This window comes from Zootermopsis nevadensis, unplaced genomic scaffold (assembly GCF_977971745.1).
Source record: "Zootermopsis nevadensis isolate Lab colony 2312 unplaced genomic scaffold, Znev_1.0 Znev_ptg000001l, whole genome shotgun sequence".
NCBI classification, from domain to species: domain Eukaryota; kingdom Metazoa; phylum Arthropoda; class Insecta; order Blattodea; family Termopsidae; genus Zootermopsis; species Zootermopsis nevadensis.
In genome coordinates, this window is record NW_028259133.1 from 22506816 (window position 1) to 22522500 (window position 15685).

The 15685-nt window shown below is 38.0% G+C and overlaps 1 protein-coding gene across 3 annotated transcripts in view; it reads left to right on the forward strand.

Annotated features, from left to right (window-relative positions):
* Positions 1–15392, forward strand: part of LOC147875256 (uncharacterized) — a 40424-nt gene extending 25032 nt beyond the window's left edge. For all 3 annotated transcript variants that reach the window (XM_087346704.1, XM_087346708.1, XM_087346711.1), the window contains one exon: positions 15272–15392. The gene's annotated coding sequence lies outside the window, so the exon portion shown is untranslated. The remainder of the gene's footprint in view (positions 1–15271) is intronic.
* The last annotated feature ends 293 nt before the right edge of the window (positions 15393–15685 follow it).

Here is a 15685-nt window from a genome sequence, read left to right on the forward strand (position 1 = left end):
CAAGTCTTGAGAAGTCACTTGTCCCAAGTCTTGAGAAGTCACTCGTCCCAAGTCTTGAGAAGTCACTCGTCCCAAGTCTTAAGAAGTTCTTGTCCCAAGTGTTGAGAAGTCACTTGTCCCAAGTCTTGAGAAGTTCTTGTCCCAAGTCTTGAGAAGTCACTTGTCCTAAGTCTTGAGAAGTCACTCGTCCCAAGTCTTGAGAAGTTCTTGTCCCAAGTCTTGAGAAGTTCTTGTCCCAAGTCTTGAGAAGTTCTTGTCCCAAGTCTTGAGAAGTCCTTGTCCCAAGTCTTGAGAAGTTATTGTCCCAAGTCTTGTCTGCTTGTTTAGGGCTGTGCCTCACCAGTCTTAGCTGAATTCAATTTTTTTCGAAAATTCTTAGTTTTCTTCGCGTTTCACGCCATTTGCAGTCGTTTTTAATTTTTTTAAAATTTCGAAAATTTTTGAAAATTCTCAAAGGGGTACCCCTTTGAGAAATTTCAATTTTTTCCAAAAATTTCGAAAAATCGAAAAACGTGGCAAATCGTCCAAAAAGCGCACAAAACTAAGAATTTTTGAAAAATTTCAACTTTTAATTTTTTTCCGAATTTTCCGAAAATTTTTGGTTTTGTGCGCATTTCAGAAGGTTTGCAGCGTTTTTTCATTTTTCGAAAAATTTGAAAATTTTTCCTTCTAAATTTGACCTGTCCCAGCCCTATCAGGACTAGACACCCAAGTCTTGAGAAGTCACTTGTCCCAAGTCTTGAGAAGTCACTCGTCCCAAGTCTTGAGAAGTTCTTGTCCCATGTCTTGAGAAGTTCTTGTCCCAAGTCTTGAGAAGTCACTTGTCCCAAGTGTTGAGAAGTTATTGTCCCAAGTCTTGTCTGCTTGTTTAGGGCTGTGCCTCACCTGTCTTAGCTGAATTCAAATTTTTTTCGAAAATTCTTAGTTTTCTTCGCGTTTCGCGCCATTTGCAGTCGTTTTTAATTTTTTTAAAATTTTGAAAATTTTTGAAAATTCTCAAAGGGGTACCCCTTTGAGAAATTTCAATTTTTTCCAAAAATTTCGAAAAATCGAAAAACGTGGCAAATCGTCCAAAAAGCGCACAAAACTAAGAATTTTTGAAAAATTTCAACTTTTAATTTTTTTCCGAATTTTCAGAAAATTTTTGGTTTTGTGCGCATTTCAGAAGGTTTGCAGCGTTTTTTTGATTTTTCGAAAAATTTGAAAATTTTTCCTTCTAAATTTGACCTGTCCCATCCTTATCAGGACTAGACTCCCAAGTCTTGAGAAGTCACTTGTCCCAAGTCTTGAGAAGTCCTTGTCCCAAGTCTTGAGAAGTTCTTGTCCCAAGTCTTGAGAAGTCACTTGTCCCAAGTCTTGAGAAGTCACTCGTCCCAAGTCTTGAGAAGTCACTCGTCCCAAGTCTTAAGAAGTTCTTGTCCCAAGTGTTGAGAAGTCACTTGTCCCAAGTCTTGAGAAGTTTTTGTCCCAAGTCTTGAGAAGTCACTTGTCCTAAGTCTTGAGAAGTCACTCGTCCCAAGTCTTGAGAAGTTCTTGTCCCAAGTCTTGAGAAGTTCTTGTCCCAAGTCTTGAGAAGTTTTTGTCCCAAGTCTTGAGAAGTCCTTGTCCCAAGTCTTGAGAAGTTATTGTCCCAAGTCTTGTCTGCTTGTTTAGGGCTGTGCCTCACCAGTCTTAGCTGAATTCAATTTTTTTCGAAAATTCTTAGTTTTCTTCGCGTTTCACGCCATTTGCAGTCGTTTTTAATTTTTTTAAAATTTCGAAAATTTTTGAAAATTCTCAAAGGGGTACCCCTTTGAGAAATTTCAATTTTTTCCAAAAATTTCGAAAAATCGAAAAACGTGGCAAATCGTCCAAAAAGCGCACAAAACTAAGAATTTTTGAAAAATTTCAACTTTTAATTTTTTTCCGAATTTTCAGAAAATTTTTGGTTTTGTGCGCATTTCAGAAGGTTTGCAGCGTTTTTTGATTTTTCGAAAAAATTGAAAATTTTTCCTTCTAAATTTGACCTGTCCCATCCTTATCAGGACTAGACTCCCAAGTCTTGAGAAGTCACTTGTCCCAAGTCTTGAGAAGTCCTTGTCCCAAGTCTTGAGAAGTTCTTGTCCCAAGTCTTGAGAAGTCACTTGTCCCAAGTCTTGAGAAGTCACTCGTCGCAAGTCTTGAGAAGTCACTTGTCCCAAGTCTTGAGAAGTTCTTGTCCCAAGTCTTGAGAAGTTCTTGTCCCAAGTCTTGAGAAGTCACTTGTCCCAAGTCTTGAGAAGTTCTTGTCCCAAGTCTTGAGAAGTTCTTGTCCCAAGTCTTGAGAAGTTCTTGTCCCAAGTCTTGAGAAGTCACTTGTCCCAAGTCTTGAGAAGTTCTTTTCCCAAGTCTTGAGAAGTCACTCGTCCCAAGTCTTGAGACGTTCTTGTCCCAAGTCTTGAGAAGTTCTTGTCCCAAGTCTTGACAAGTCACTCGTCCCAAGTCTTGAGAAGTTATTGTCCCAAGTCTTGTCTGCTTGTTTAGGGCTGTGCCTAACCTGTCTTAGCTGAATTCAAATTTTTTTCGAAAATTCTTAGTTTTCTTCGCGTTTCGCGCCATTTGCAGTCGTTTTTAATTTTTTTAAAATTTTGAAAATTTTTGAAAATTCTCAAAGGGGTACCCCTTTGAGAAATTTCAATTTTTTCCAAAAATTTCGAAAAATCGAAAAACGTGGCAAATCGTCCAAAAAGCGCACAAAACTAAGAATTTTTGAAAAATTTCAACTTTTAATTTTTTTCCGAATTTTCAGAAAATTTTTGGTTTTGTGCGCATTTCAGAAGGTTTGCAGCGTTTTTTGATTTTTCGAAAAATTTGAAAATTTTTCCTTCTAAATTTGACCTGTCCCATCCTTATCAGGACTAGACTCCCAAGTCTTGAGAAGTCACTTGTCCCAAGTCTTGAGAAGTCCTTGTCCCAAGTCTTGAGAAGTTCTTGTCCCAAGTCTTGAGAAGTCACTTGTCCCAAGTCTTGAGAAGTCACTCGTCCCAAGTCTTGAGAAGTCACTCGTCCCAAGTCTTAAGAAGTTCTTGTCCCAAGTGTTGAGAAGTCACTTGTCCCAAGTCTTGAGAAGTTTTTGTCCCAAGTCTTGAGAAGTCACTTGTCCTAAGTCTTGAGAAGTCACTCGTCCCAAGTCTTGAGAAGTTCTTGTCCCAAGTCTTGAGAAGTTCTTGTCCCAAGTCTTGAGAAGTTTTTGTCCCAAGTCTTGAGAAGTCCTTGTCCCAAGTCTTGAGAAGTTATTGTCCCAAGTCTTGTCTGCTTGTTTAGGGCTGTGCCTCACCAGTCTTAGCTGAATTCAATTTTTTTCGAAAATTCTTAGTTTTCTTCGCGTTTCACGCCATTTGCAGTCGTTTTTAATTTTTTTAAAATTTCGAAATTTTTTGAAAATTCTCAAAGGGGTACCCCTTTGAGAAATTTCAATTTTTTCCAAAAATTTCGAAAAATCGAAAAACGTGGCAAATCGTCCAAAAAGCGCACAAAACTAAGAATTTTTGAAAAATTTCAACTTTTAATTTTTTTCCGAATTTTCAGAAAATTTTTGGTTTTGTGCGCATTTCAGAAGGTTTGCAGCGTTTTTTGATTTTTCGAAAAAATTGAAAATTTTTCCTTCTAAATTTGACCTGTCCCATCCTTATCAGGACTAGACTCCCAAGTCTTGAGAAGTCACTTGTCCCAAGTCTTGAGAAGTCCTTGTCCCAAGTCTTGAGAAGTTCTTGTCCCAAGTCTTGAGAAGTCACTTGTCCCAAGTCTTGAGAAGTCACTCGTCGCAAGTCTTGAGAAGTCACTTGTCCCAAGTCTTGAGAAGTTCTTGTCCCAAGTCTTGAGAAGTTCTTGTCCCAAGTCTTGAGAAGTCACTTGTCCCAAGTCTTGAGAAGTTGTTGTCCCAAGTCTTGAGAAGTTCTTGTCCCAAGTCTTGAGAAGTTCTTGTCCCAAGTCTTGAGAAGTCACTTGTCCCAAGTCTTGAGAAGTTCTTTTCCCAAGTCTTGAGAAGTCACTCGTCCCAAGTCTTGAGACGTTCTTGTCCCAAGTCTTGAGAAGTTCTTGTCCCAAGTCTTGACAAGTCACTCGTCCCAAGTCTTGAGAAGTTATTGTCCCAAGTCTTGTCTGCTTGTTTAGGGCTGTGCCTCACCTGTCTTAGCTGAATTCAATTTTTTTCGAAAATTCTTAGTTTTCTTCGCGTTTCACGCCATTTGCAGTCGTTTTTAATTTTTTTAAAATTTCGAAAATTTTTGAAAATTCTCAAAGGGGTACCCCTTTGAGAAATTTCAATTTTTTCCAAAAATTTCGAAAAATCGAAAAACGTGGCAAATCGTCCAAAAAGCGCACAAAACTAAGAATTTTTGAAAAATTTCAACTTTTAATTTTTTTCCGAATTTTCCGAAAATTTTTGGTTTTGTGCGCATTTCAGAAGGTTTGCAGCGTTTTTTCATTTTTCGAAAAATTTGAAAATTTTTCCTTCTAAATTTGACCTGTCCCAGCCCTATCAGGACTAGACACCCAAGTCTTGAGAAGTCACTTGTCCCAAGTCTTGAGAAGTCACTCGTCCCAAGTCTTGAGAAGTTCTTGTCCCAAGTCTTGAGAAGTTCTTGTCCCAAGTCTTGAGAAGTCACTTGTCCCAAGTGTTGAGAAGTTATTGTCCCAAGTCTTGTCTGCTTGTTTAGGGCTGTGCCTCACCTGTCTTAGCTGAATTCAAATTTTTTTCGAAAATTCTTAGTTTTCTTCGCGTTTCGCGCCATTTGCAGTCGTTTTTAATTTTTTTAAAATTTTGAAAATTTTTGAAAATTCTCAAAGGGGTACCCCTTTGAGAAATTTCAATTTTTTCCAAAAATTTCGAAAAATCGAAAAACGTGGCAAATCGTCCAAAAAGCGCACAAAACTAAGAATTTTTGAAAAATTTCAACTTTTAATTTTTTTCCGAATTTTCAGAAAATTTTTGGTTTTGTGCGCATTTCAGAAGGTTTGCAGCGTTTTTTTGATTTTTCGAAAAATTTGAAAATTTTTCCTTCTAAATCTGACCTGTCCCATCCTTATCAGGACTAGACTCCCAAGTCTTGAGAAGTCACTTGTCCCAAGTCTTGAGAAGTCCTTGTCCCAAGTCTTGAGAAGTTCTTGTCCCAAGTCTTGAGAAGTCACTTGTCCCAAGTCTTGAGAAGTCACTCGTCCCAAGTCTTGAGAAGTCACTCGTCCCAAGTCTTAAGAAGTTCTTGTCCCAAGTGTTGAGAAGTCACTTGTCCCAAGTCTTGAGAAGTTTTTGTCCCAAGTCTTGAGAAGTCACTTGTCCTAAGTCTTGAGAAGTCACTCGTCCCAAGTCTTGAGAAGTTCTTGTCCCAAGTCTTGAGAAGTTCTTGTCCCAAGTCTTGAGAAGTTTTTGTCCCAAGTCTTGAGAAGTCCTTGTCCCAAGTCTTGAGAAGTTATTGTCCCAAGTCTTGTCTGCTTGTTTAGGGCTGTGCCTCACCAGTCTTAGCTGAATTCAATTTTTTTCGAAAATTCTTAGTTTTCTTCGCGTTTCACGCCATTTGCAGTCGTTTTTAATTTTTTTAAAATTTCGAAAATTTTTGAAAATTCTCAAAGGGGTACCCCTTTGAGAAATTTCAATTTTTTCCAAAAATTTCGAAAAATCGAAAAACGTGGCAAATCGTCCAAAAAGCGCACAAAACTAAGAATTTTTGAAAAATTTCAACTTTTAATTTTTTTCCGAATTTTCAGAAAATTTTTGGTTTTGTGCGCATTTCAGAAGGTTTGCAGCGTTTTTTGATTTTTCGAAAAAATTGAAAATTTTTCCTTCTAAATTTGACCTGTCCCATCCTTATCAGGACTAGACTCCCAAGTCTTGAGAAGTCACTTGTCCCAAGTCTTGAGAAGTCCTTGTCCCAAGTCTTGAGAAGTTCTTGTCCCAAGTGTTGAGAAGTCACTTGTCCCAAGTCTTGAGAAGTCACTCGTCGCAAGTCTTGAGAAGTCACTTGTCCCAAGTCTTGAGAAGTTCTTGTCCCAAGTCTTGAGAAGTTCTTGTCCCAAGTCTTGAGAAGTCACTTGTCCCAAGTCTTGAGAAGTTCTTGTCCCAAGTCTTGAGAAGTTCTTGTCCCAAGTCTTGAGAAGTTCTTGTCCCAAGTCTTGAGAAGTCACTTGTCCCAAGTCTTGAGAAGTTCTTTTCCCAAGTCTTGAGAAGTCACTCGTCCCAAGTCTTGAGACGTTCTTGTCCCAAGTCTTGAGAAGTTCTTGTCCCAAGTCTTGACAAGTCACTCGTCCCAAGTCTTGAGAAGTTATTGTCCCAAGTCTTGTCTGCTTGTTTAGGGCTGTGCCTCACCTGTCTTAGCTGAATTCAAATTTTTTCGAAAATTCTTAGTTTTCTTCGCGTTTCGCGCCATTTGCAGTCGTTTTTAATTTTTTTAAAATTTCGAAAAAATTTGAAAATTCTCAAAGGGGTACCCCTTTGAGAGATTTCAATTTTTTCGAAAAATTTCGAACAATCGAAAAACGTGGCAAATCGTCCAAAAAGCGCACAAAACTAAGAATTTTTGAAAAATTTCAACTTTTAATTTTTTTCCGAATTTTCAGAAAATTTTTGGTTTTGTGCGCATTTCAGAAGGTTTGCAGCGTTTTTTTGATTTTTCGAAAAATTTGAAAATTTTTCCTTCTAAATTTGACCTGTCCCATCCTTATCAGGACTAGACTCCCAAGTCTTGAGAAGTCACTTGTCCCAAGTCTTGAGAAGTCCTTGTCCCAAGTCTTGAGAAGTTCTTGTCCCAAGTCTTGAGAAGTCACTTGTCCCAAGTCTTGAGAAGTCACTCGTCCCAAGTCTTGAGAAGTCACTCGTCCCAAGTCTTAAGAAGTTCTTGTCCCAAGTGTTGAGAAGTCACTTGTCCCAAGTCTTGAGAAGTTCTTGTCCCAAGTCTTGAGAAGTCACTTGTCCTAAGTCTTGAGAAGTCACTCGTCCCAAGTCTTGAGAAGTTCTTGTCCCAAGTCTTGAGAAGTTCTTGTCCCAAGTCTTGAGAAGTTCTTGTCCCAAGTCTTGAGAAGTCCTTGTCCCAAGTCTTGAGAAGTTATTGTCCCAAGTCTTGTCTGCTTGTTTAGGGCTGTGCCTCACCAGTCTTAGCTGAATTCAATTTTTTTCGAAAATTCTTAGTTTTCTTCGCGTTTCACGCCATTTGCAGTCGTTTTTAATTTTTTTAAAATTTCGAAAATTTTTGAAAATTCTCAAAGGGGTACCCCTTTGAGAAATTTCAATTTTTTCCAAAAATTTCGAAAAATCGAAAAACGTGGCAAATCGTCCAAAAAGCGCACAAAACTAAGAATTTTTGAAAAATTTCAACTTTTAATTTTTTTCCGAATTTTCCGAAAATTTTTGGTTTTGTGCGCATTTCAGAAGGTTTGCAGCGTTTTTTCATTTTTCGAAAAATTTGAAAATTTTTCCTTCTAAATTTGACCTGTCCCAGCCCTATCAGGACTAGACACCCAAGTCTTGAGAAGTCACTTGTCCCAAGTCTTGAGAAGTCACTCGTCCCAAGTCTTGAGAAGTTCTTGTCCCATGTCTTGAGAAGTTCTTGTCCCAAGTCTTGAGAAGTCACTTGTCCCAAGTGTTGAGAAGTTATTGTCCCAAGTCTTGTCTGCTTGTTTAGGGCTGTGCCTCACCTGTCTTAGCTGAATTCAAATTTTTTTCGAAAATTCTTAGTTTTCTTCGCGTTTCGCGCCATTTGCAGTCGTTTTTAATTTTTTTAAAATTTTGAAAATTTTTGAAAATTCTCAAAGGGGTACCCCTTTGAGAAATTTCAATTTTTTCCAAAAATTTCGAAAAATCGAAAAACGTGGCAAATCGTCCAAAAAGCGCACAAAACTAAGAATTTTTGAAAAATTTCAACTTTTAATTTTTTTCCGAATTTTCAGAAAATTTTTGGTTTTGTGCGCATTTCAGAAGGTTTGCAGCGTTTTTTTGATTTTTCGAAAAATTTGAAAATTTTTCCTTCTAAATTTGACCTGTCCCATCCTTATCAGGACTAGACTCCCAAGTCTTGAGAAGTCACTTGTCCCAAGTCTTGAGAAGTCCTTGTCCCAAGTCTTGAGAAGTTCTTGTCCCAAGTCTTGAGAAGTCACTTGTCCCAAGTCTTGAGAAGTCACTCGTCCCAAGTCTTGAGAAGTCACTCGTCCCAAGTCTTAAGAAGTTCTTGTCCCAAGTGTTGAGAAGTCACTTGTCCCAAGTCTTGAGAAGTTTTTGTCCCAAGTCTTGAGAAGTCACTTGTCCTAAGTCTTGAGAAGTCACTCGTCCCAAGTCTTGAGAAGTTCTTGTCCCAAGTCTTGAGAAGTTCTTGTCCCAAGTCTTGAGAAGTTTTTGTCCCAAGTCTTGAGAAGTCCTTGTCCCAAGTCTTGAGAAGTTATTGTCCCAAGTCTTGTCTGCTTGTTTAGGGCTGTGCCTCACCAGTCTTAGCTGAATTCAATTTTTTTCGAAAATTCTTAGTTTTCTTCGCGTTTCACGCCATTTGCAGTCGTTTTTAATTTTTTTAAAATTTCGAAAATTTTTGAAAATTCTCAAAGGGGTACCCCTTTGAGAAATTTCAATTTTTTCCAAAAATTTCGAAAAATCGAAAAACGTGGCAAATCGTCCAAAAAGCGCACAAAACTAAGAATTTTTGAAAAATTTCAACTTTTAATTTTTTTCCGAATTTTCAGAAAATTTTTGGTTTTGTGCGCATTTCAGAAGGTTTGCAGCGTTTTTTGATTTTTCGAAAAAATTGAAAATTTTTCCTTCTAAATTTGACCTGTCCCATCCTTATCAGGACTAGACTCCCAAGTCTTGAGAAGTCACTTGTCCCAAGTCTTGAGAAGTCCTTGTCCCAAGTCTTGAGAAGTTCTTGTCCCAAGTCTTGAGAAGTCACTTGTCCCAAGTCTTGAGAAGTCACTCGTCGCAAGTCTTGAGAAGTCACTTGTCCCAAGTCTTGAGAAGTTCTTGTCCCAAGTCTTGAGAAGTTCTTGTCCCAAGTCTTGAGAAGTCACTTGTCCCAAGTCTTGAGAAGTTCTTGTCCCAAGTCTTGAGAAGTTCTTGTCCCAAGTCTTGAGAAGTTCTTGTCCCAAGTCTTGAGAAGTCACTTGTCCCAAGTCTTGAGAAGTTCTTTTCCCAAGTCTTGAGAAGTCACTCGTCCCAAGTCTTGAGACGTTCTTGTCCCAAGTCTTGAGAAGTTCTTGTCCCAAGTCTTGACAAGTCACTCGTCCCAAGTCTTGAGAAGTTATTGTCCCAAGTCTTGTCTGCTTGTTTAGGGCTGTGCCTCACCTGTCTTAGCTGAATTCAAATTTTTTCGAAAATTCTTAGTTTTCTTCGCGTTTCGCGCCATTTGCAGTCGTTTTTAATTTTTTTAAAATTTCGAAAAAATTTGAAAATTCTCAAAGGGGTACCCCTTTGAGAGATTTCAATTTTTTCGAAAAATTTCGAACAATCGAAAAACGTGGCAAATCGTCCAAAAAGCGCACAAAACTAAGAATTTTTGAAAAATTTCAACTTTTAATTTTTTTCCGAATTTTCAGAAAATTTTTGGTTTTGTGCGCATTTCAGAAGGTTTGCAGCGTTTTTTTGATTTTTCGAAAAATTTGAAAATTTTTCCTTCTAAATTTGACCTGTCCCATCCTTATCAGGACTAGACTCCCAAGTCTTGAGAAGTCACTTGTCCCAAGTCTTGAGAAGTCCTTGTCCCAAGTCTTGAGAAGTTCTTGTCCCAAGTCTTGAGAAGTCACTTGTCCCAAGTCTTGAGAAGTCACTCGTCCCAAGTCTTGAGAAGTCACTCGTCCCAAGTCTTAAGAAGTTCTTGTCCCAAGTGTTGAGAAGTCACTTGTCCCAAGTCTTGAGAAGTTCTTGTCCCAAGTCTTGAGAAGTCACTTGTCCTAAGTCTTGAGAAGTCACTCGTCCCAAGTCTTGAGAAGTTCTTGTCCCAAGTCTTGAGAAGTTCTTGTCCCAAGTCTTGAGAAGTTCTTGTCCCAAGTCTTGAGAAGTCCTTGTCCCAAGTCTTGAGAAGTTATTGTCCCAAGTCTTGTCTGCTTGTTTAGGGCTGTGCCTCACCAGTCTTAGCTGAATTCAATTTTTTTCGAAAATTCTTAGTTTTCTTCGCGTTTCACGCCATTTGCAGTCGTTTTTAATTTTTTTAAAATTTCGAAAATTTTTGAAAATTCTCAAAGGGGTACCCCTTTGAGAAATTTCAATTTTTTCCAAAAATTTCGAAAAATCGAAAAACGTGGCAAATCGTCCAAAAAGCGCACAAAACTAAGAATTTTTGAAAAATTTCAACTTTTAATTTTTTTCCGAATTTTCCGAAAATTTTTGGTTTTGTGCGCATTTCAGAAGGTTTGCAGCGTTTTTTCATTTTTCGAAAAATTTGAAAATTTTTCCTTCTAAATTTGACCTGTCCCAGCCCTATCAGGACTAGACACCCAAGTCTTGAGAAGTCACTTGTCCCAAGTCTTGAGAAGTCACTCGTCCCAAGTCTTGAGAAGTTCTTGTCCCATGTCTTGAGAAGTTCTTGTCCCAAGTCTTGAGAAGTCACTTGTCCCAAGTGTTGAGAAGTTATTGTCCCAAGTCTTGTCTGCTTGTTTAGGGCTGTGCCTCACCTGTCTTAGCTGAATTCAAATTTTTTTCGAAAATTCTTAGTTTTCTTCGCGTTTCGCGCCATTTGCAGTCGTTTTTAATTTTTTTAAAATTTTGAAAATTTTTGAAAATTCTCAAAGGGGTACCCCTTTGAGAAATTTCAATTTTTTCCAAAAATTTCGAAAAATCGAAAAACGTGGCAAATCGTCCAAAAAGCGCACAAAACTAAGAATTTTTGAAAAATTTCAACTTTTAATTTTTTTCCGAATTTTCAGAAAATTTTTGGTTTTGTGCGCATTTCAGAAGGTTTGCAGCGTTTTTTTGATTTTTCGAAAAATTTGAAAATTTTTCCTTCTAAATTTGACCTGTCCCATCCTTATCAGGACTAGACTCCCAAGTCTTGAGAAGTCACTTGTCCCAAGTCTTGAGAAGTCCTTGTCCCAAGTCTTGAGAAGTTCTTGTCCCAAGTCTTGAGAAGTCACTTGTCCCAAGTCTTGAGAAGTCACTCGTCCCAAGTCTTGAGAAGTCACTCGTCCCAAGTCTTAAGAAGTTCTTGTCCCAAGTGTTGAGAAGTCACTTGTCCCAAGTCTTGAGAAGTTTTTGTCCCAAGTCTTGAGAAGTCACTTGTCCTAAGTCTTGAGAAGTCACTCGTCCCAAGTCTTGAGAAGTTCTTGTCCCAAGTCTTGAGAAGTTCTTGTCCCAAGTCTTGAGAAGTTTTTGTCCCAAGTCTTGAGAAGTCCTTGTCCCAAGTCTTGAGAAGTTATTGTCCCAAGTCTTGTCTGCTTGTTTAGGGCTGTGCCTCACCAGTCTTAGCTGAATTCAATTTTTTTCGAAAATTCTTAGTTTTCTTCGCGTTTCACGCCATTTGCAGTCGTTTTTAATTTTTTTAAAATTTCGAAAATTTTTGAAAATTCTCAAAGGGGTACCCCTTTGAGAAATTTCAATTTTTTCCAAAAATTTCGAAAAATCGAAAAACGTGGCAAATCGTCCAAAAAGCGCACAAAACTAAGAATTTTTGAAAAATTTCAACTTTTAATTTTTTTCCGAATTTTCAGAAAATTTTTGGTTTTGTGCGCATTTCAGAAGGTTTGCAGCGTTTTTTGATTTTTCGAAAAAATTGAAAATTTTTCCTTCTAAATTTGACCTGTCCCATCCTTATCAGGACTAGACTCCCAAGTCTTGAGAAGTCACTTGTCCCAAGTCTTGAGAAGTCCTTGTCCCAAGTCTTGAGAAGTTCTTGTCCCAAGTCTTGAGAAGTCACTTGTCCCAAGTCTTGAGAAGTCACTCGTCGCAAGTCTTGAGAAGTCACTTGTCCCAAGTCTTGAGAAGTTCTTGTCCCAAGTCTTGAGAAGTTCTTGTCCCAAGTCTTGAGAAGTCACTTGTCCCAAGTCTTGAGAAGTTCTTGTCCCAAGTCTTGAGAAGTTCTTGTCCCAAGTCTTGAGAAGTTCTTGTCCCAAGTCTTGAGAAGTCACTTGTCCCAAGTCTTGAGAAGTTCTTTTCCCAAGTCTTGAGAAGTCACTCGTCCCAAGTCTTGAGACGTTCTTGTCCCAAGTCTTGAGAAGTTCTTGTCCCAAGTCTTGACAAGTCACTCGTCCCAAGTCTTGAGAAGTTATTGTCCCAAGTCTTGTCTGCTTGTTTAGGGCTGTGCCTAACCTGTCTTAGCTGAATTCAAATTTTTTTCGAAAATTCTTAGTTTTCTTCGCGTTTCGCGCCATTTGCAGTCGTTTTTAATTTTTTTAAAATTTTGAAAATTTTTGAAAATTCTCAAAGGGGTACCCCTTTGAGAAATTTCAATTTTTTCCAAAAATTTCGAAAAATCGAAAAACGTGGCAAATCGTCCAAAAAGCGCACAAAACTAAGAATTTTTGAAAAATTTCAACTTTTAATTTTTTTCCGAATTTTCAGAAAATTTTTGGTTTTGTGCGCATTTCAGAAGGTTTGCAGCGTTTTTTGATTTTTCGAAAAATTTGAAAATTTTTCCTTCTAAATTTGACCTGTCCCATCCTTATCAGGACTAGACTCCCAAGTCTTGAGAAGTCACTTGTCCCAAGTCTTGAGAAGTCCTTGTCCCAAGTCTTGAGAAGTTCTTGTCCCAAGTCTTGAGAAGTCACTTGTCCCAAGTCTTGAGAAGTCACTCGTCCCAAGTCTTGAGAAGTCACTCGTCCCAAGTCTTAAGAAGTTCTTGTCCCAAGTGTTGAGAAGTCACTTGTCCCAAGTCTTGAGAAGTTTTTGTCCCAAGTCTTGAGAAGTCACTTGTCCTAAGTCTTGAGAAGTCACTCGTCCCAAGTCTTGAGAAGTTCTTGTCCCAAGTCTTGAGAAGTTCTTGTCCCAAGTCTTGAGAAGTTTTTGTCCCAAGTCTTGAGAAGTCCTTGTCCCAAGTCTTGAGAAGTTATTGTCCCAAGTCTTGTCTGCTTGTTTAGGGCTGTGCCTCACCAGTCTTAGCTGAATTCAATTTTTTTCGAAAATTCTTAGTTTTCTTCGCGTTTCACGCCATTTGCAGTCGTTTTTAATTTTTTTAAAATTTCGAAATTTTTTGAAAATTCTCAAAGGGGTACCCCTTTGAGAAATTTCAATTTTTTCCAAAAATTTCGAAAAATCGAAAAACGTGGCAAATCGTCCAAAAAGCGCACAAAACTAAGAATTTTTGAAAAATTTCAACTTTTAATTTTTTTCCGAATTTTCAGAAAATTTTTGGTTTTGTGCGCATTTCAGAAGGTTTGCAGCGTTTTTTGATTTTTCGAAAAAATTGAAAATTTTTCCTTCTAAATTTGACCTGTCCCATCCTTATCAGGACTAGACTCCCAAGTCTTGAGAAGTCACTTGTCCCAAGTCTTGAGAAGTCCTTGTCCCAAGTCTTGAGAAGTTCTTGTCCCAAGTCTTGAGAAGTCACTTGTCCCAAGTCTTGAGAAGTCACTCGTCGCAAGTCTTGAGAAGTCACTTGTCCCAAGTCTTGAGAAGTTCTTGTCCCAAGTCTTGAGAAGTTCTTGTCCCAAGTCTTGAGAAGTCACTTGTCCCAAGTCTTGAGAAGTTGTTGTCCCAAGTCTTGAGAAGTTCTTGTCCCAAGTCTTGAGAAGTTCTTGTCCCAAGTCTTGAGAAGTCACTTGTCCCAAGTCTTGAGAAGTTCTTTTCCCAAGTCTTGAGAAGTCACTCGTCCCAAGTCTTGAGACGTTCTTGTCCCAAGTCTTGAGAAGTTCTTGTCCCAAGTCTTGACAAGTCACTCGTCCCAAGTCTTGAGAAGTTATTGTCCCAAGTCTTGTCTGCTTGTTTAGGGCTGTGCCTCACCTGTCTTAGCTGAATTCAAATTTTTTCGAAAATTCTTAGTTTTCTTCGCGTTTCGCGCCATTTGCAGTCGTTTTTATTTTTTTAAAATTTCGAAAAAATTTGAAAATTCTCAAAGGGGTACCCCTTTGAGAGATTTCAATTTTTTCGAAAAATTTCGAACAATCGAAAAACGTGGCAAATCGTCCAAATAGCGCACAAAACTAAGAATTTTTGAAAAATTTCAACTTTTAATTTTTTTCCGAATATTCCGAAAATTTTTGGTTTTGTGCGCATTTCAGAAGGTTTGCAGCGTTTTTTGATTTTTCGAAAAATTTGAAAATGTTTCCTTCTAAATTTGACCTGTCCCATCCTTATCAGGACTAGACTCCCAAGTCTTGAGAAGTCACTTGTCCCAAGTCTTGAGAAGTTTTTTTCCCTAAGTCTTGAGAAGTTCTTGTCCCAAGTCTTGAGAAGTCACTCGTTCCAAGTTTTGTGAAGTCACTCGTCCCAAGTCTTAAGAAGTTCTTGTCCCAAGTCTTGAGAAGTTCTTGTCCCAAGTCTTGAGAAGTCACTTGTCCCAAGTCTTGAGAAGTCACTCGTCCCAAGTCTTGAGACGTTCTTGTCCCAAGTCTTGAGAAGTTCTTGTCCCAAGTCTTGACAAGTCACTCGTCCCAAGTCTTGAGAAGTTATTGTCCCAAGTCTTGTCTGCTTGTTTAGGGCTGTGCCTCACCTGTCTTAGCTGAATTCAAATTTTTTAGAAAATTCTTAGTTTTTCTTCGCGTTTCGCGCCATTTGCAGTCGTTTTTAATTTTTTTAAAATTTCGAAAATTTTTGAAAATTCTCAAAGGGGTACCCCTTTGAGAAATTTCAATTTTTTCGAAAAATTTCAAAAAATCGAAAAACGTAGCAAATCGTCCAAAAAGCGCACAAAACTAAGAATTTTTGAAAAATTTCAACTTTTAATTTTTTCCGAATATTCCGAAAATTTTTGGTTTTGTGCGCATTTCAGAAGGTTTGCAGCGTTTTTTGATTTTTCGAAAAATTTGAAAATGTTTCCTTCTAAATTTGACCTGTCCCATCCTTATCAGGACTAGACTCCCAAGTCTTGAGAAGTCACTTGTCCCAAGTCTTGAGAAGTCCTTGTCCCAAGTCTTGAGAAGTTCTTGTCCCAAGTCTTGAGAAGTCACTTGTCCCAAGTCTTGAGAAGTCCTTGTCCCAAGTCTTGAGAAGTCACTTGTCCCAAGTCTTGAGAAGTCACTTGTCCCAAGTCTTGAGAAGTCCTTGTCCCAAGTCTTGAGAAGTCACTTGTCCCAAGTCTTGAGAAGTCACTTGTCCCAAGTCTTGAGAAGTCCTACGCAGAATATATTTATTTTGTTTTCAGTTAATTTTATTTGCTTTGATTGAAATTAATGTTGGTTTTTTGATTTTGTTCAGGTGATGATACTTTTTTCCAGTCGAGATTAAGAAGATGAAATAAGTGAATGAATTATATTTTGTAAACTGATGTACAAACAGAATTTTTTTTGCATAATAAAGACTTTTTTATTTTGAATAATGTTATCATTTAGGATTCCTGAATTCCTTCCATACACTCTAGGTAGAACTGAGAATTTCTTCGAACTTTGCCAAAAAACTTAGTTTTTTGGTACAAGTTCGGAAAATTCTAAGAAAAACTGAAAAGATCTTGTCCCAAGTCTTGAGAAGTTCTTGTATCAAGTCTTGAGAAGTTCTTGTCCCAAGTGTTGTCTGCTTTTTTAGGGCTGTGCCTCACCCATCTTAGCTGAATTCAAATTGTTTTCGAAAATTTCGATTTTTCTTAGTTTTCTTCGCGTTTCACGCCACTTGGGA